This window comes from Bos indicus, chromosome 6 (assembly GCF_029378745.1).
Source record: "Bos indicus isolate NIAB-ARS_2022 breed Sahiwal x Tharparkar chromosome 6, NIAB-ARS_B.indTharparkar_mat_pri_1.0, whole genome shotgun sequence".
Classification (NCBI taxonomy): Eukaryota; Metazoa; Chordata; class Mammalia; order Artiodactyla; family Bovidae; genus Bos; species Bos indicus.
Genome location: NC_091765.1, coordinates 68,054,727 through 68,076,110, shown reverse-complemented (window position 1 = coordinate 68,076,110; position 21,384 = coordinate 68,054,727). Strand labels below are relative to the sequence as shown.

Below are 21,384 nucleotides of genomic sequence, written 5' to 3'. Positions count from 1 at the left end.
CTGTTACCACCCATTGTACATGCACTTGTATATGTATATATGAGGTGCAGTTTCACAGTTGGTAGCTGTTTGACTTCTTATCAGTATGAACAGCAAATGTCCTAAAAATCAGCTTCAAAACAGCTGGTAGTTGACCAACCTAAGTTCACATGACGTTTCTTTGCTCTTTGACACAAAGAGTGAACCTTACCTTCTCATCAAGGAAGTTGGTACAAAAACCTTTCTGTGTACTTGTGGGTCCAGTAATGTAGAAGAACCTTAATATGGAATTTTTGAAAAGAGTTGCTCCTCCTCTTGTTTTGGGAAATATGGTTTTGGGCCCTGGAGAGAGTTTTCAGGAAAGTTCTCCAAGGTTACTGAAATTGAAACATCTTGGTTTGCTTTCATCAGAGAAGACAATAGATCAGGAAGGTGGAATCCATTTCTGTCACAGTCATTATGACAAACACCAACATCAACAAGGAGGTAAAGTAAAGATGTGTTTTCAACCCTTTAATAAAAAGTATTTTAGAAAAGTGAAATTATTTTTACAAGTATGCATTCTAGTGAGCATAAATCTTTATTTGAAAGTTTAAATATTAAAAAAATTTTTAAATAGAGTAAATATATAGTTGGCATAAATGTTTTTAGTATCAGAAATTTTGCTTAGGATTTAGATGGAGAAATATTGATTGCTTCGAGTTGAGATGGAGAAATATTGATTGCTGTAGATCAAGATAAAGCCATTAATGAAGTTAACAGTTTAGTGATTGTGGAAAATATTTTGATTATGCTTACTGACAAAAATGTTATTGTTGCAACTTATACCATATATAAGTGAAAAAGAAGATACTGAGTTTTATCTATTGTTACAGAAATCACTTTTTTAAAAGTCCCATTCTTTTGTTCTAAAAGATAAGGAGTATTTGAGGTGAACTATAAAAAAAAAATCCTACAATTTTGAATATAATTGTGATTATTTTGTGTCACAGTACCTTTGTTTCATATAATTCTGCAAAGTTGAATATAATGCATTTTAAAGTTTGAGAGCATGGTACTCATGTGTTAGGAGAAAAATCAGATTTGCATATAGTAGCTAGAAAATATTTTTTAAAAAAGAAAATCTTTAGGAAGATGATGAAAAATGCCTGCTTTACTATTTTGATTAAAACACTTTAAGATATTAAAATGTTCTTTATGATTATTGATTTTTATTATAGGGAATACTTAACTGCTCGTATAAATTAACATAATATTTAGTAGAAAGAAAAGATTTTCTCTAAATCCTTTGGAAATTTGATTTATAGCTGTTTTCCATGTGTATTTAATATGCACTTATGCATTTTATTTATAGAATTTAAAAATGATATTTACTATCTAAACTGTTTCAATACTTGCTTTTTCATTTAATGCATCATAAACATTTTTCTGTCTCATTTAAACTATGCACTCCATTGTGTGATACAATAGTTTATTCTTATTGATGAACACTTAGAGTGACTTTAGTTGTAAATTATTAGAAGTAATTATTTAATAAATATTCATTTATTTTTTATTACTTTATTATCTATTTATTGTATTACTTTATGCTTTTGTATGATTGCTTCTTAGTATAAATCTCTGTGTGCATTGAAAATTTTGGTAGACAAGGCCAAGTTACCTTTCAAAGGTATTTCAGTTCAAGCTCCCCAGGGCAGTATCCCTATTTCTTTGTATTCTCCTTAACACTATTTCTTGTCATTTTGAAAAATAGAGTCATATTTAGAAGAAACCATGCTTTCTGTTAAAATATTATGTAGAAGAAAAGAGAAGGAACTTTTAAGAAGAAATAAATATTGATATCTAGAATGTACTGGTAGTAGAAGTTATTTTTTTTATACTCTTCACTCTTCACTTTTGAGTGTATAAAATGGAGGTGAGACCACTGATGGTTAGTGACTCCTTAGTTCAGTTCAGTTCAGTCTCTCAGTTGTGTCTGACTCTTTGCGACCCCATGGACTGCAGCACACCAGTCTTCCCTGTTCATCACCAACTCCTGGAGCTTATTCAAACTCATGTCCATTGAGTCAGTGATGCCATCCAACCATCTCATCCTCTGTCGTCCCCTTCTCCTCCCGCCTTCAATCTTTCTCAGCATTGGGATCTTTTCAAATGAGTAAGTTCTTCTCATCAGGTGGCCAAAGTATTGGAGTTTCAGCTTTAGCATCAGTTCTTCCAATGAATATTCAGGACTGATTTCCTTTAGGATTGACTGGTTGAATCTCCGTGCAGTCCAAGAGACTCTCAAGAGCCTTCTCCAACACCACAAATCAAAAGCATCAATTCTTTGGTGCTCAGTTTTCTTTATAGTCCATCTCTCGCATCCATACATGACTACTGGAAAAACCATAGCTTTGATTAGATGGAACTTTGTTGGCAAAGTAATGTTTCTGCTTTTTAATATGCTGTCTAGGTTGGTCATAGCTTTTCTTCCAAGGAACAACTGTCTTTTAATTTCATGGCTGCAATCACCATCTGCAGTGATTTTGGAGCCCCCCAAATAAAGTGACTCTTAATTTCAGTTAAAATCTGTGAATCATTCAGCAGTTAGTTTTGTGTTCAATAATGTAGATATGCATAAATAAGCAATATGAATATATAAGTATATGTAGTTATTTATGTTATTAGAAATTTAGTCTTTAGCTTTCAATCTTGAATCATTTAATTGCTTTCTTCACTGTCAGTTCAGTTTAGTCACTCAGTCGTGTCCGACTCTTTGCAGCCCCACGGACTGCAGCACTCCAGGCTTCCCTGTCCATCACCAGCTCTCAGAGCTTGCTCAAACTCCTATATAAGGGACCTGTGTTTAAATGTAATATCCTATGCCCATTAGTTTAATATGGCTCCTTTTTTATTTTAAAAGACTACTTTACATATTTTTGGACATAATATATATGTTATAAATTATAATAATGGGATTTTATAATTTATATTAATTTGCAAAAAAGCATTCGATTTGCCAGTTAAAAGACTTTCTTTACTGTATATCATTTTTACCAATCAGTCAAAATAAAGCAAAATTATGGAACTGAAACAACTGAAGAATCTGTTGTTTGACGTTTCAGAGGCTACAGGTCCTTTGTGGAATTGCTCTTACCTCGTTTTTCTCTTCAAAAATAAATCTCAACTTTAGGAAATGACTATTAAAATTAATTTAATGGACTTCTTTGGCAATATCTGTACAAAGATTTGGTTTCTTAAATTTCACTTTACCAATAAAGTCCTTTTCTTAATCTCAAAAGTTGATACCGTGTTTTACACCAGTCTATGCACATGATTAACACCAGTCTACACATTGATTCCTTAGAACCAGCGTGAGTAAATTTTACCTCCTGTTTGCTGGTGGTTCTGGGATAGAGATAATGCAATAGTTTATTCAGAAGTGATTCAAAGAACTGGGTACAGTTCTTCTAAAGGGTGTTACAGTGTTGCTTATTTAATGAAAGGAGAAACCAAGAGTATGAAGAGATTTCATATCAGTAGTGCAAAGAAGGAAGTACTCTTTTAGAGAAAAACTGGTATGTAATCTCATAGCTTTGTACTTGAGTCAGTTGTTTCCAACTTCTTTCATTGTTCATTCAAAATAAAAGTTATTTCTAAGGAATTTAGATTGGATTGGATCAATCATATGAATTGATAATTGTACTTTTGTGAGAGGACAAATTGAGAATAAGTTTGCAGTATATAGATATTGACCTTGTGTCTTTTAACTCCAGAAGTATTTATAGATGTTTACGGTTTCTTTAAAAAAAATATGCATATTTGCAGGGGTTGATATTTGGAAGAACATTTTTCTTTGCTTTTGATAAATTTTTTCATTTTTTAAACTTTCTCTAAACATTAACTAACCTGGTGTTTTAAAAGTTGATAGAAATTCTCAAACAACCCACTGAATTTACCTAAAATCTTCTATTTCTCTGTAGAATATATTAACAATTGCTGGTAGTACACTGCACACCGTTTAAATCCCCTGCCACCACTTCTGCTCCTAACAAGTTTAGTTGTGGGCTTACCAAGACTTGTGTTTTCAACCAAACTTGTTTATGCCAATTATACTTATAACTGTGATCATGTATTTTAATTAGGTATCACATAACTCAGGAAAAGCTGAGGCTGAAAAGAAAGTTATTTTGGTATAAACAAAGTTGAATACTTTGGTTATACTCCACAGAAGTGAATTCCTCAAGAAAATTTGTTTTAAATTACACATAGGTCAGAGAAGTGTTCAAGAAGGATTTTGCTCTTAGAGCCCTTTAACTTCCCACTCCACTTTGAAGAAATTGAGACTGGGTTATCATAGGTAATGTACATGGACTGGAATCTAGACGGGAAAGACAATAGTTGAGTAATCAGCAAATTCACCTTAAGAGACAAGGACTTGGCACTACATCAGAAAGCTAGGGAATAAACATGGATTTTATGTTTAGGTTAAAACTTTTAACTTAAAGGTTAACTTGTTTTTCCCCTCCTGATTCCTACTGTAATGGAGCTTTTTGATTAAATAATTAGCTAACAGTTAGAATTTACAGTAAAGAGACTCTACTTTATATGGCTGTATAATGTTGTAAATTTGTTGTGAAGAAGTAAATCATTTATTTACTAAACTATTTCCTTAATAGGAAAAGGAATTACAATTTTCCTGTGTTCATGTTATGTAATCTTATTCATAAATCCTCAAATATCTGTATACTTTTTGTGTAGAGTCCTAATTATGTAATCAAAAGCTGATTTTCTGATAGATATTATTCATGCCAATTCTATTAATATTAATATTTATCTTCAGGCATAAGAGTTGGTGGGGAAAAAATGCTCTTCACTGATTCAGAATATACTAGTGTTGACTGACCATTGAAGGAGAATGAATGTTAGGCATAGTTATGAGTCAGATCCTAAGAATCAGGCGGTGTGTTTTCACAGGCTTCTGTTGTAACAGCTGCAAAATCCTTGTATCTCCAGGGTTGGGTTATTTTTATTCAGATGGAATCAACCTTAATTTTGTTGTTGTTCATTCTGTTTATAGTCAAGAATAAGTGAGTGTAAATATATTATGGCTGACTTTTATAATTCACCAAGAACAGAGATAATGGGACATTGAGCAGAACTGAGTATGTATCAACATTATTTGAACACCTTATTATTCTGGGTCTTGTTTCCTTGCTTTAATTTACCAGTTACTTAAATGGTCTCATTTGTCTACCCATTTAGTGCATACCTCTCTCTTTTTCCCCTCAAATAAAATATAAGTTGAGCATAGACTTTGCTCTGTCTACTGATGTGTTTCAGGGTTTGGAATATAATAGTTGCTCAATAAATATTGGTTAAATAAGCAGATGTTGGAGAAGGCAATGGCAACCCACTCCAGTACTCTTGCCTGGAAAATCCCATGGACGGAGGAGCCTGGTAGGCTGCAGTCCATGGGGTCGCTAGAGTCGGACACGACTGAGCGGCTTCACTTTCACTTTTCACTTTCATGGATTGGAGAAGGAAATGGCAACCCACTCCAGTGTTCTTGCCTGGAGAATCCCAGGGACGGGGGAGCCTGCTGGGCTTCCGTCTATGGGGTCGCACAGAGTCGGACACGACTGAAGCGACTTAGCAGCAGCAAGCAGATGTTATCTAAGTCCTCATGAAAACCCTTTAAGATATGTTGTTACACAAAATTTTAGTTCAGGGAGGCTTAACCAAATTATTTGAGGTTTCTTGGCTACCAAGTGACACAGTAATGCTACTGTCCTTTTATTCTACATCATGGCAGTGTTTGATGTTTTTGAATTTTTATGTATGAAATGTTTTTTAAAACACTAGTATATCTATCAAGATTGATTGTTCCACTAAGGAACACGTACTTTTTTCTTTTGCTGCTTTCATTTTAATTAAGAGTGATATTTCAATAGGAAAATACTGTAATTTTGATGTGTCTGCATCTTTTTCAGATCCTTTGTTGCACTTTAATGAACAGTTGATAATTATTTTTATAACACTCTGATTAGGTAATCTGATTAAGTATATAGCTGTTTCACATGACTTTAACAAAAACAATTGAGACTCACATTAAGATACCATTTTCATTTCATTACAAAGTGTTAATGATTTCATGGAATATAAACATTTAAATAGAATGCTGGTATATCTCTCTTGAGGTGTTCACCATAGTTCCCTAGGAGGAAGAAATCAAAATGTAGGACTTGTTATAAAATTCCAAATGCTTTTTGGTTGAGTTTTAAGAAGTTGAACAGTTCTATGAAGACCTACAAGACCTTCTAGAACCAACACCCCAAAAAGATGTCCTTTTCATTATAGGGGACTGGAATGCAAAAGTAGGAAGCCAAGAAATACCTGGAGTAATGGGCAAATTGACCTTGAAGTACAGAATGAAGCAGGTCAAAGGCTAACAGAGTTTTGCCAAGAGAACGCACTGGTCGTTGCAAACACCCCCTTCCAACAACACAGGAGAAGACTCTACACGTGGACATCACCAGATGGTCAACACCGAAATCATATTGATTATATTCTTTTCAGCTAAAGATGGAGAAGCCCTATACAGTCAACAAAAACAAGACTGGGAGCTAACTGTGGCTCATATCATGAACTCCTTATTGCCAAATTCAGACTTAAATTGAAGAAAGTAGGGAAAACCACTAGACCATTCAGGTATGACCTAAATCAAATCCCTAATGATTATACAGTGGAAGTGACAAATAGATTCAAGGGATTAGATCTGATAGACAGAATGCCTGAAGAACTATGGACGGAGGTTTGTGACATTGTACAAGAGACAGTGATCAAGACCATCCCCAAGAAAAAGAAATGCAAAAAGGCAAAATGGTTGTCCGAGGAGGCCTTGCAAATAGCTGTGAAAAGAAGAGAAGTGAAAGGCAAAGGAGAAAAGGAAAGATATACCCATTTGAATGCAGAGTTCCAAAGAATAGCAAGGAGAGATAAGAAAGCCTTCCTCAGTGATCAATGCAAAGAAATAGAGGAAAACAATAGAATGGGAAAGACTAGAGATCTCTGCAAGAAAATTAGAGATACCAAGGAAATTTCATGCAAAGATGGGCTTGATAAAGGACAGAAATGGTATGGACCTAACAGAAGCAGAAGATATTAAGAAGAGGTGGCAAGAATACACAGAAGAACTGTACATAAAAGATCTTCATGACCCAGATAATTATGATGGTATGATCACTCACCTAGAGCCAGATATCCTGGAATATGAAGTCAAGTGGGCCTTAGGAAGCATCACTATGAACAAAGCTAGTGGAGGTGATGGAATTCCAGTTGAGCTATTTCAAATCCTGAAAGATGATGCTGTGAAAGTGCTGCACTCAATATGCCAGCAAATTTGGAAAACTCAGCAGTGGCCACAGGACTGGAAAAGGTCAGTTTTCATTTCAATCCCATAGAAAGGCAGTGCTAAAAATGCTCAAACTACCACACAATTGCACTCATCTCACACATTAACAAAGTAAAGATCAAAATTCTCCAAGCCGGGCTTCAACAGTACATGACTTGTGAACTTCCAGATGTTCAAGCTGGATTTAGAAAAGGCAGAGGGACCAGAGATCAAATTGCCAACATCCATTGAATCATCAAAAAGCAAGAAAGTTCCAGGAAAACATCTACTTCTGCTTTATTGACTATGTCAAAGTCTTTGACTGTGTGGATTACAACAAACTCTGGAAAATTCTTAAAGCAATGTGGATTCCAGACCACCTGACCTTCCTCCTGAGAAATCTGTATGCAGGTAAATAAGCAACAGTTAGAGCCGGACATAGAACAACAGACTGGTTCCAAATCAGGAAAGGAGTACGTCAAAGCTGTATATTTTCACCCTGCTTATTTAACTTATATGCAGAATACATCATGAGAAACGCTGGACTGGATAAAGCACAAGCTGGAATCAAGATTGCTGGGAGAAATATCAATAACCTCAGATATGCAGATGACAACACCCTTATGGCAGAAAGTGAAGAACTAAAGAGCCTCTTGATGAAAGTGAAAGAGGAGAGTTGAAAAAAGTTGGCTTAAAAGTCAACATTCAGAAAACTTTAAGATAATAGCATCTGGTCCCATCACTTCATGGCAAATAAATGGGGAAACAATGCAAACAGTGAGAGACTTTATTTTGGGGGGCTCCAAAAGTTATGACCAACCTAGACAGCTTATTAAAGAGCAGAGACATTGCTTTGCCAGCAAAGGTCCGTCTAGTCAAGGCTATGGTTTTTCCAGTGGTCATGTATGGATGTGAGAGTTGGACTATAAAGAAAGCTGAGCGCCAAAAAATTGATGCTTTTGAACTGTGGTGTTGGAGAAGACTCTTGAGAGTGCCTTGAACTGCAAGGAGATCCAACTAGTCCATCCTAAAGGAAATCAGTCCTGAGTATTCATTGGAAGGACTGTTGCTAAAGGTGAAACTCCAATACTTTGGCCACCTGATATGAAGAACTGACTCATTTGAAAAGACCCTTATGCTGGGAGGGATTGGGGGCAGGAGGAGAAGGGGATAACAGAGGATGAGATGGTTGGATGGCATCACTGACTCAATGGACATGAGTTTGAATGAACTCTGGGAGTTGGTGATGGACAGGGATGGATAACCTGGCGTGCTGCAGTCCATGGGTTTGCAAAGAGTCAGACGTGACTGAGCAACTGAACTGACTAGTGAAGAAGTGACTAGTGAAGAGTGGGGGATGCTAACTATTACCAACTGGATTTTCTTAATAAGTGATCTTTTTAGTTTTGTTTGTGTCGAACCGTTGCTCTCAGTGGTTAGATTTTATGTCACTCGAATAACTTGCTTTTGTTTGATACACCCTGTATTGGGTAGAGGAATACCATGGCAGACCAGTTTGTTTTAAGATGGGAATGAAATGAGTAAAGAGTGTTCTAAGTGTTCATCAAAGACTAGACTATTAATAGGGAATTTAGAGAAAGTCTTGTGAAAAAATCAAGGTGAAGTTTTTCTTTTGCCATTTCAAATGCTAACAGACCAAAAGAGATGGAGAATCCTTTGAAATTCAGATGTCATTAAAGATTGGTGGGCACAGTAGTATCATGGAAGAACTTGAGCTCCAGGTCATTTTCAGTCTGCTTTAGAATTTCTGATTTGACCCAAGTGATAGCTTGTTTTCATGTGTAAGTGTCTGAAGGAGTTCAAGAATTCTTTTTTATGCAAATGGGTTTTGGAAGTCCTGAGCTTTTCATTGTTGTTATTTTTCAGTAATTAAGCCATGCACAACTCTTTGTGACCCCGCAGACTGCAGCACACCAGGCTTCCCTGTCCACCATTTCCCTGAGCTTGCTCAAACTCATGTCCATTGAGTCAATGATTCCTTCCAAACAATTCATCTTCTGTCCCCCTCTTCTCCTCCTGCCCTCAGCCTTCCCCAGTGTCAGGGTCTTGTCCTGAAATCAAGTAGGACTGCTTCCTTAAGTGGGCCTTTGGTTACTTTTCAGGCAGTACTTACTGAAGGTTGTAGGAGAAGCCTTGTGGGTGGTTACTTTCACGCCTTCTCTGAGTCTATGAGAATTCTCATGATAGAGAAGTGATATTGGAAAGACCTCCAAGTGTGAGAGGAGAGAGGCAGTGAAGTATTGAGAACAGAGTCGAGTTGGGGCTTTGATCCAACCTGAGCTGAGCTCCACTGTGACTGGCTATGTGTCCTTGAACAGGCTACTTAATCTCTCTAGGCCAGTTGACTTCACCTGTGAATTTGAATGATATTTTCTATGTAGCATTGTTTTTAAGATTACCAAAAATGGCAATGAAATTGATACACAGTTCCATACACGGTGGCTATTATTGTTTACAGAGAATTTTGAATTTTTGACTTGGAGGTAGATGAATCAGTTTAGCTAGAATTTATCTTTGGAGCATTCCATCATAAAAAACATTCTAGGAATTTGGATCTAGGTCTTTCATTGTGCATAATTCTGAACCATTTTAGCATGTGATTTATAGCTTCCTGACAGATCATGGGAGCTTGGGTTGCAACACCTTCTCCTGTGCTTTCCTTCTTTGTCTATAATGTGTGCTCTTCCAAATAGCTACGGCCAAATGGTCTTGTGATTCAGATATGAAGGTTTTTAGAAGTTGGTGTAACAGTATTACTTCAGTAGTTTCTCTTGGCTGATTTTAAAGTTCACCTAAGACTTTTTAAGAAGGGTCACTTTGAACTGTCTCCTCAAATTACATGGATGTATATTTTTGAAAATCGGGGCAGTTAAATGTGGCTAGAATTAGGGGCAGGGTCTTTACTTATTTGGCTTTTAGAAAGACTTTTAGAAGTCTGCCTGTAATGTCCTTTTAGAAAGGACTTGCAAGAAACTTAACTGAAATAGAGATGTACCTGTCTCCATTTTTAAGAGGCCTGGAATGATTTCTTCTCTATCCCACTTACTCTGCTGTTTTCCTAATCACAGAACTGATGTTGATCTAGTATCAACCCTGGTATGGTGATACCGGTTGTTAAAATACTACAATTTCTACTATCAGTTGATATTCAGCTATAGCCACATCCCTTCCCCAAGTGCTCCTGCAGTTTCAGCCCTCCTGCCCTACTCCAGGACCCTCTTAGCCTTTCTCTTCTGCAGGGGATCTTCCCAACCCAGGAACTGAACCCAGGTCTCCCGCATTGCAGACAGATTCTTTACCAGCTGAGCCACAAGGGAAGCCCAGGAATACTGGAGTGGGTAGCCTATCCCTTCTCCCATGGATCTTCCCGACCTAGGAATCGAACTGGGATCTCCTGCATTGCAGGTGGATTCTTTACCAACTGAGCTGTAAGGGAAGACCTTGACCACCTCAGGTTTTGTCAACTAATTGGTGAGTCTTCGCCACACCAGGGTTCCCTGGACCCGCCTCCACTCTGAGGCTGGGCTGGTTACATTGTTCAGTTACCATACTTTCCTGGTGGCTATTTTGATCATCACTCCTGCTTATTCTCAGTTAGAGAAACAAAAGGCAGGAGATAGCATGTCTAAGATAAAATAGTTGAAACAAAAGGGGATAAGAAAAATATAAACAAATATTAGAAATAATGCATAAAAAGGTGAAAAACTGATAAAAAATAATGTCTATATTGGAAGATTCTCAAAAAAGAATATAGAGGTTAAAACATGCACAGCAGAGTAGGTTAAGATGACTAAAGCTGAGTGTAAATTTAAAATGTAACTAAAAGAATTATACTAGAAAGTTTAAACAAAAATAAAGTGTGCTATAAAGGGAATCAGGAAGCAACATCCAGTCCAAGGGTTAACTCTATCCACCTATACGTTGTGGCCTTTGGGTTGAGGCAACAATCCGTAGATATAAGCTTCTAATCATGCTTACTTCCTGCAGCTGGAACTCGGTAGGGGGAATAGAAGTCTCTGTGTGATTGTCCTTGGGGTTAACTAGTTTCTGTCACCCGTAACTTCAGTTAACTATTCTCTGTCTTTGTCCACTAGCTTCTGTTATTCCATTTAATATAAAAGTGTTGCTTCTTTTTCTAGGTAGTGAATTCTTTGAGAACTAAGTTGGTCTTATCTATGTGGGTAGCCCCAGAGCTTAGCCCCATGGAAGGCACTTAGTAAGCACTTATTAAATGTTTGTTGAAAGTTAAGAGTCTTCTGTCCTTTGATTCTTCTCCTTTATGTGCCAGAGCAAGTTTTCACTTGTTATGGAGAGCTGCTGTCAGTTGCCATATTTAGCTCACTGACTTTTTCCTTCAAAACCATCTAGCACATTGCTCAGTGGGCAGTGGTTCCTGAGGCAAAACCAGCCTTCCATTAGTTTGAAAAGGAAAAAAGGTGGGGGAAAAAACACCCTTCAAATCAAAGCAAAAAGTGATCTAGAATAGAGATTGTCAAGCCTTTTCTGGGAAGGGCCAGGTAGTAAATATTTTAGGATCTGGGGGCCATAAGTCTCTGTCATAACTGTTTAGCTTTGACTCTGTAGAAAAAAAGAAGCCTGGATGAAATGTGAAAGAATGTGTGTGGCTGTGTTTCAGTACAGCTTTCTTTACAAATCAAGCGATGAACCAGATTTGGTCTAGGGACCTAAGTGTTCCAGCTCTAAGCTAGAATATGGAAAAGGATATTGCTAACATCAGAGAGCTACATACAGGTGATTTACCTGGGAAGTAGAGAATGGACCGCTTGAAGAAGGGCTCCACTGTTAAACTTAGTTTCTGTAACTCTTGGAATAGTGTGTTATCCACAGTAGGTATTCATTAAATATTCATTAATTTGATTTGGATCCAATTATATCATTTATCCTCCCTGGGCTTCAGTTGTCTCATCTAAGATTTGAGGGACTATGTTTCATGATCTCTAAAGATTCTTCAGTTAAAAAAAAAATCTGTGAGTCTCTATTTGTGGAAGGCCATATGGTTCATTCTTTAAAGATAACAATTGTTGGCTTAACAGATTTCCTGTATGCCCTTAATACCCTGATGTGGAGTTCTAAAATAGTTGCTTTTTATCAATAATCTTGTTTTATGGACCTTTCCATAATGGAACTCATTGTCTACTAGGCTATCCCTGTACTTTCCAGCCACCTTTAGCATCCCATCCTGCTACATATGTAAATAGAATATGCACCTTGCCTTACTTTAGCCATAAAGTTTTTTAAACCTAGTCATTTTTAAAATAGAATAAATTAACTCTAAAGGTAATTCATTGCATATTTCTTTTTTTAGAAACACAAGGATTCTTTATAGACAGATGGTGATCAAGATGGGGATCAGTCCGCCTTTGAGAATTGTTTTTCCAAACGCCGTATCAGCAAAGTAAACATTCTATCGTTGATTTATTCAAACTGTTAAGTAATAATATAAAATAATTTTAGATATTATAGATGTAAATTATTGGCACATTAACTGAGTTTTAAAGTCTACTTTTATTTAAACTTTTGATGCTTCCCACATGGTGCTAGTGGTAAAGAATCTGCCTGCCAGTGCAGGAGATGCAAGAAACATGGATTCAGTCCCTAGGTCAGGAAGATCCCTGGGGTAGGAAATGGCAACTCACTCCAGTATTTGTGCCTGGAAAATTCCATGAGCAGAGCAGCCTGGCAGGCTACAGTCCATGGGGCTGCAAAGGGCTGGACATGACTGAGCACGCACACATACATTTTTGGCAGAATTTTCTGTTTCTAAAGAGTGATTATTTAAGGTTAGGTAAGCCATCCGATAAGATCTCTTATGCTGTTCTCAAGAAGTATAAACTGGCATATATTTCTAGAAACTTTAAAAAAAACTCTAAAAAGTTCTTTATAAGGAATGCAGAAAATTTATTATATCTTAGGGCTCTGAATTTTGTTAATCTCTATTTCTAAATAAATATTTGTTATTATTTTTAAATAAGATGTGCTAAAAATGACACAAGCAAGATAATTTTATATCAGTATATCTTATATTTTATATAAATATATCTTAAAATTAGCTCTTCTTAAGCTTTACTGTGCTTAAGAATGACCTGCTGCTGCTGCTGCTAAGTCGCTTCAGTCGTGTCCGATTCTGTGCGACCCCATAGACAGCAGCGCACCAGGCTCCCCTGTCCCTTGGATTCTCCAAGCAAGAACACTGGAGTGGTTGCTATTTCCTTCTCCAATGCATGAAAGTGAAAAGTAAAAGTGAAGTCACTCAGTCACGTCTGACTCTTAACGACCCCATGGACTGCAGCCTACCAGACTCCTCCATCCATGGGATTTTCCAGGCAAGAGTACTGGAGTGGGGTGCCATTGCCTTCTCCGTAAGAATGACCTAGGGAATCTTATAAAGAAGTGGGTTCTGATTTACAAGGTTTAGAATGAGGTTTTAAAGAATATTAATGTTAGGAAGGTAGGTTCTTCCAAATTAGTTTTTAATATAATATAATACATTGTGATTAAGATTGATCATTCATAAACATTTCCTGGGTTTTAGGCTTTCCCATTTAATTACAATAAACAATCTCTTCATCTTCCTAAAACTGCTGGTACTCTACTTCCTAAGTGTAATTTTTGTCTTTACATTTGGTTGCTTCTGCAGTTTGGTACTTCCTTTCCTTTCGTATTCCTTATTACAGCCTTGCCAACTCACCCTTTTGTTTTAAAAGTAAGGATGGTATTAAAAAAGTGGCTCTAACAATAAAAACTTCTAGTTCATTGAAAACTTATTGTGCTACTGACAATGTGAGAAAAATTCAGAAAGACAAGTGTTGACAGGAAGTCATGAGCCTTTGCTTTGTGATGGTGCTTCATGGAGAACGTGACCATTGGTCTCCATTGACCTTGGCCAGTTAATGGTTTACATCTCTGTTCTGACATGTTGTTACTAGCTAGTGCCCATTTTCACATTCAAAAAAGTTCTTCTTTGGGCAATACATTTTAAATTCACCTTCAATTATGGTCCATAGAATTTTACCTGTTTTTCCCAGTCAGTTAAGTTCAGTTCAGTTTTTCAGTCGTGTCTGACTCTTTGCAACCCCATGAATCGCAGCACGCCAGGCCTCCCTGTCCATCACCAACTCCCGGACTTCACTCAAACTCATGTCCATCGAGTTGGTGATGCCATCCAGCCATTTCATCCTCTGTCGTCCCCTTCTCCTGCCCCCAATCCCTCCCAGCATCCAAGTCTTTTCCAATGAGTCAGCTCTTCGCATGAGGTGGCCAAAGTACTGGAGTTTCAGCTTCAGCATCAGTCCTTCCAATGAACACCCAGGACTGATCTCCTTCGGAATGGAGTGGTTGGATCTCCTTGCAGTCCAAGGCACTCTCAAGAGTCTTCTCCAACACCACAGTTCAAAAACATCAATTCTTCGGCACTCAGCTTTCTTCACAGTCCAACTTTCACATACATACATGGCCGCTGGAAAAACCATAGCCTTAACTAGACGGACCTTTGTTGGCAAAGTAATGTCTCTGCTCTTTAATAAGCTGTCTAGGTTGGTCATAACTTTCCTTCCAAGGAGTAAGCGTCTTTTTATTTCATGGCTGCAATCACCATGTGCAGTGATTTTTCCCAGTAGGATTGACCAGTTATAATGCATATCCTCTTTTTTCTTCTCAGTACATCTGTATATCCTGTACTGACAATGAAAGTATCTTAGTATTAAGAATTCTAGTTTCTTTGGGGGCAATGAATATACATTGTGCATGTTGTAAAAAATATAAATCCAATAACCTTTTGACTAGAAAATTTGTATCTGGATTTTTTTCACCTGTATTTTCCAAAAACAATTTCAGGCAATTACATTTAATTTCTAGTGTCTAGAGTTCTTAAGGAACTCAGGAATCAGTTTTAAATATTCAAAAATAGATTTTTGTTTTAATTCAAGAAATAATAATGTCTTAGCACTGGGCCAAATGATAGCAAATTTGTATGGTTTTTGAGGGCAGAGAAGAAAGTATGATTACAGGGTCTGGACTACTTCATTTTAAGCAGAGGAAGCAATTTTTTTGTTTTAACGTGTGAAATATATAAAAAGAACTTCAAGGCTAGGAATAAATTGGGCTATTAATCAATGCCCTGTGTCAGGAAGGTAACAGTAATTATACCTTATGGCATTCTTGAATAATATATTGATGTATAGATAACCACTCTCCAAGTTATTGAGCTTAGTTAAAAAGCTTCTTTATTGCTTTTATGCTGCTAACTTGTGAATACACTAATGCATTGATCTAATCTGTGACATTGTCTGAAGCTTATTTTTGTTAGAGACTCTGTTGTATGACCATTAATTCAGAAACTTGATTTATACTTCTAAAATAAGTAGTTTATTTGGTCACGACTTGAATCCTTTCTCTCCAGAAATCTAGATGGAATTCTGGTCCTCATATTTCAGGGGAAGAGTCCCATCATTACTCCTTTGTTTATTTCATTTTTAAATTATTGTCTCCTGATTGTTTTTATTTTTCTTGGTTTCAGCTGAATTTGTTAGTTTGTGGTTAGTATTGGCTAGCATGTACTTGGAGATAGTGAACTCTGTTTACGCCCTTCACAAATGGAGAAGCTGGAGAACTTGTGAGAGTGGCTGTCTGTATACTTCCATCTTTGTTCTTCTCTTGCTTCTAGCCTTGATGCCTCTTTTAGACTTGAGATTTATGTTGCCCAAACTCTCCTTGTTACCCCTTGCAAACCACCCCTTGCCGGTCCATGTTTACTACCACTGTCCACCCAGTCACCTAAGTATAGGGGTCACTTTTTTTTTTTACTATTTAGGTTTGCCTCTTTTTTTCCCTATGCTAACAGTCACCAGGTCCATCAAGAAGTACCTATTCAGAAAAAATGGAATCTGTCTTCCTAGTCCCATTTTTATTGCCCTTTTCTGAGTTATTCTAAGTATGTGTGTGCTCATTTGGGTCTAATTCTTTGCGGCCCCATGGACTAGCCTGCCAGGCTCCTGTGTCCATGGAATTTTCCAGGCAAGAATACTAGAGTGAGTTGCCATTTCCTTCTCCAGGGGATCTTTCCCACCCAGGGATCGAACTTGCATCTCTTGTGTCTCCTGCTTTGGCAGCAGATTCTTCACCACTAGCACCACTTGGGAAGCCACTAAATATGTATACTAGTTATCTTTTTAGTCCTTACCCCTTACCTAAGCAATTTAGACAGCCCATCAGCTTTCACTGTGTTCTCCTCAAGTCCATTCTCCCCTTCACTAATCAGGTTGGTCTGTCTGACCTTGTTCTTGATCAGAGCTCTTCTACGGCATCCAGTTATAGACCTCAGTATTTTGTGGGGGCCTATTAGTCATTCAGGGATTCTTTGAGAATCTCCTCAGGCAAGTGGCGAGGGCTCTGATACTCTAACCCTGGTCAGCCAGAGTTACTTTGATTTCAGTCTGATTTCCTTTTGGGGATTAACCATAAAATCCATTCTTCAGAAGAAGGTCCACTGCTGAACAGATTTCGTATTTGATATTGTTCCCTGTTAGTGGCCGTCTCCCTGATCACTCTATCTTATCTAGGCCTTCTCTGATTTTCTCTGTCACTATACCTCCTTTATTACCATCACAGCACTTAATCACAACTGGTTATTTTATATCTGGATGTATGTATGTAGGGACATGGACTTCCCTGGTGGCCCAGATGATAAAAAATCCAGTCCTGCAATGTGGGAGACCTGGGTTTGATCCCTGGGTTGGGAAGATCCGCTGGAGGAGGGCATGGCAACCCACTTCAGTATTCTTGCCTGGAGAATCCCATGGATAGAGGAGACTGGCCAGCTACAGTCTATTGAGTCACAGAGTTGGAGACAACTGAGCGACTAAGCACACAGCATGTAGGGATGGACACCCACATACCACGTGCTCTTTATCACCACCATTGGATCCCAACCTTCCCAAGGGCTCAAACTTTGTTTTATTCACTAAATTATCCTTTTTGTACCTGGCATGATGCTTTCACACAGTGGTTAGACCGTTTATATTTAATTAGGGACATGGTTGGGTTTAAATCTATCTTGTGGTTGTTTCCTGTTTGTCCCATCTGTTTTCCCCTCCTCCTTTGCTTTTTAGTATTCTAATTTATTCTACTGTTGGCTTATTATTTAAAAATTGTTAAGTAAAATTAGGGGTTTTAAATCTAGGGTTTAAAAAATGAATTTTACCTTATTGTAGTCTCCTTTCAAATGATAGCACATTTTATGTAGAATGTAGCATCTTAAAACTTTATACTTGTTTCTCCTCTTCATCCTTTGTACTATTGTAGTCAAATGTTTTATTTTTACACACAGTATAAACCTGATTTTGTTGTAGATTGTTAACTACTTTCGTCAATTAACATAAAGAAAATTTAAAACAAGAAGCAAAAGTTCTTCTCCTTCCTGCCAGTGTACCATTTCTGACACTTTCCATCATTTGTTTTCGATGATATTGTTTAGGTTATACAGGTTATACAGGTTTTCATCCAGTATAATTTTTTCTTCTGCCTAAAGAACTTTCTTTAACATTTTTTTGTATGTAGATATACTGGTGACAAATTCTTTCAGTTTTTGTCTGTCTCAGAAAAGTTTTTGCTTGATCTGTGCAAGATATTTTCACCAGATAATAGAATTATAAGTCATCAGTTTTAAGCTTTTCAGTGATAGCATGCATTCCAACTTCTGCTTTGTATAGTTTCAGATGAAACATGTGTTCATTTTTATCTTTGTTCCACTGTATGTAATTTATCATTTTCTTCAACTGCTCTTGAGATTTTCCTCTTTTGTCGTTGGTTTCCAGCAGTTAGCTTATGATGTGGTTGGCATATTCCAACATGTATTAGACTACCTGATATTGCTCCAAAGGTCACTGAGGCTTTGTGCATTTCCTCCCCTTGTTTTATCATTTAGACTTCACTTTGTAGAGTTAATGTTCCCATTTCTCCATACTTACTGATCTTTTCTTTCACAGACTCTAATCTTCTCCTGGTGCCAGCCATTAAATGTATTTTTTAGATATTGTTTGTTTTATCTGTGTTCCATTTGAGTCTTTTTTTTTTTTTCTTTATCTTTCTTTTTCTCCTCATAGAAAAGAAGCTCATTATAGACTCAGATTACAGGATTTTTATTGGGGCTGCTGACATGGCACATACCCCGTTTTGGACTTGCTGAAGGAAAGCAGTTGTTCAGCATAAACTATATTGTTTGTACCAAAAATTTATGCATAATTGAGCAGCTCTTTTCAGTTCTGGGAATGGTGGGCCCCTCTTAAAATTTAAGTTCCTTGATGCCAGCCAGGGGCCAATCAAAGCAGACCTTTCAAAGAATATCAGTCAAGCCTAGTAAGTTAACACTTCTGTGTGTACAATATGAGATTTGTCTCTTCTCCTTTATTTACCTAATCATTTATTTATATAAGTACAGCCTCAATGCATATTTATTTTGTACTTTGGGTTTTGTAGTATTCCATACTACATTGTTTATTTTGTTGCTCCAGGTGTTAGCTTTGACTGTTGGCAGCCCTATCACTTGGCTCCCATTTCTCTTTGACATACCCATATTATTTTGTCTTTTGAGCCCTTTCCCACTTCCTGCCCTTACAAGATGTTCCAGGCTTATCTTGTGTGTTCTATGCTCTAGCCCTCGAATCAGTGATTTCTCCAAGGAAAGGAATTTTTAAAATGTTAAATCCAATTCATGGTAGACAATTTGGGAAATAGAGAAAGTAGAATTAAGTGTACTAAAAAGTAAATGTTAACTACTGTTATAGATAATTATTGTTAATTTTTTGTTGTATTATAAAGCAAAATAGGAAGTGATTTCTACAGCCTTTTTGATTTTTCTTTTTTATATTTCATGTATGATGTTAATTATCTCATAGACCCAAGAGCATCTTTCCTTCCATACCGAAAACCTTTCAGTCTCTTTTCTAAACTCCAGAAATGATGAGGACTTTCCAAAGAGGCTAAAATCTGTAGGGACTGTGAAAGGCTCTGGGAGTGATAGGATATTTAACGTTTTTTGTAGAAAAACTTGTCAAGTTTCTGTTTTTTCCATATTATGATTATTTGGATACCGGTTTAATAATTTCTGAGATATTTTAAAAGGTGTTAATATAAGTCACGGAGAAGGCAATGGCACCCCACTCCAGTACTCTTGCCTGGAAAATCCCATGGACGGAGGAGCCTGGTGGGCTGCAGTCCATGGGGTCGCTAAGGGTCAGACACAACTGAGCGACTTCACTTTCACTTTTCACTTTCATGGATTGGAGGAGGAAATGGCAACCCACTCCAGTGTTCTTGCCTGGAGAATCCCAGGGATGGTGGAGCCTGATGGGCTGCCGTCTGTGGGGTCGCACAGAGTCAGACACGACTGAAGCGACTTAGTAGTAGTGGTAATATAAGGCATAATCCATTATATTTGTACTGTTCCTAAGAATTGTTAGTAATTGAAGACTTTTATTTCCTTTTGGGTTGGTAGAACATTAAATTTTCTTGGATTGTATTGTATGATATAGTCAGTTAAGTCCAAACTTCATTGTTTATTAAAGAACATTTTGTTTGGATACTGTATCTAAATGGGAATATTTTTGTAGGATTTACTGAGAATTTTCCCTGATATACACACTCAGTTTATTAGGATATACTGTTATCTGCCTTCTACTTAGAAATGTAAAGCAAGTAACCGATTCCATGAATCCTTAAAATGTCAGTGAAAAGGACATAGAATCAAATGGAAATTGATTAAAAGAAAGAACATCTACTTTCTAATTCCTTGGGGGCAAGAAGACTGGCATAGCCTTCTTCTGTTCCCTGTGCTTTACAGTATCTGGCCCATGCCAAGAGGACCTCAGCAAAGGCTGATAATATTGAAATTGTGAATTTTTAAAAAATGTTATAAATTTTAAAAACATTCTTTAATATTACAGTCTAAAGGGTGGAGAGGTTTGTTGAAGGAAATGATCCAAAATAAATTTTTCTGCTTTGCCAAGAATATGCCATCAAGAAATGATTTGTGCAGCTATCTTTTTATGGTGATTAGACTAGAAAATATGTATGAATGATACAACTTGGAGAATTCTGAATTTATGGAATGAATAAAATGGAAAACTGACTGACATTTTGACTAGTCTTTTGTCAAGCTTGCAATAAACTCTAGGCTATGTGATTAATTGATAGGTTAAGCTCAGCTGGTAAAGAATCCACCTGCAATGTAGGCGACCCCAGTTTGATTCCTGGTTGGAAGATCCGCTGGAGAAAGGGATAGGCTACCCACTGCAGTATTCTTAGGCTTCCCTTGTGGCTCAGCTGGTAAAGAATCTGCCTGCAATGCAGGAGACCTGGGTTCGAACCCTGGGTTGGGAAGATCCCCTGGAGAAGGGAAGGGCTACCCACTCCAGTATTCTGGCCTGGAGAATTCCATGGACAGTACAGTCCATGGGGTCACAGAGAGTCAACACGACTGAGCAATTTTTACTTCACTTTGTTGAGCTTGCAATAAGCTCTAAGCTATGTGATTGATTGATAGGTTGAAGATAGAGAAATTACTTGAAGATGATAGGACTGTTATTATTTGTGTAATATAAAAGTTTGGTTAGTAATTGAGAGATTGAGAAGCATTTGGAATATAGTACTACTCTGGCCCGGTCTTCTGGAAGAATTGTTGAGTGCATATGTAGTTCTCAGTGATATGGGTGATGAACATTTGGCAAGGGTTAGAAAGGAAATACTTAGTCCATTACTGTTTGTTAAAGTTGGGAATAATAGTTGGAATAATAATGCTACTTATTTTGTTTTTTGCATTTCAGTATAATGCTAAGAACCCAGGCGCTGCTCACATGGGTTTGTTGAATTACTCTCCATATGAATGGAAAGTGTCATTTTCATTCACCTTCTGTTACAAGGAAGACCTGGTGTAAATGGAACTTCTCAAATAAGCCCTAAATTATGTAGCTCTGTCTCAAAGAAGCTGTTGATTTCCT

General features: G+C 37.1%; 1 protein-coding gene across 2 annotated transcripts in view; it reads left to right on the top strand.

Annotated features, from left to right (window-relative positions):
• The window catches only part of FRYL (FRY like transcription coactivator), a 267,816-nt gene that overhangs the window by 74,239 nt on the left and 172,193 nt on the right, over positions 1-21,384 (top strand). Inside the window, exon 4 of one of the 2 annotated variants that reach the window (XM_019962717.2) lies at positions 12,699-12,788. The exons of the other annotated variant lie outside the window; for it this stretch is intronic. The gene's annotated coding sequence lies outside the window, so the exon portion shown is untranslated. The remainder of the gene's footprint in view (positions 1-12,698; positions 12,789-21,384) is intronic. 2 annotated transcript variants of the gene reach the window in all.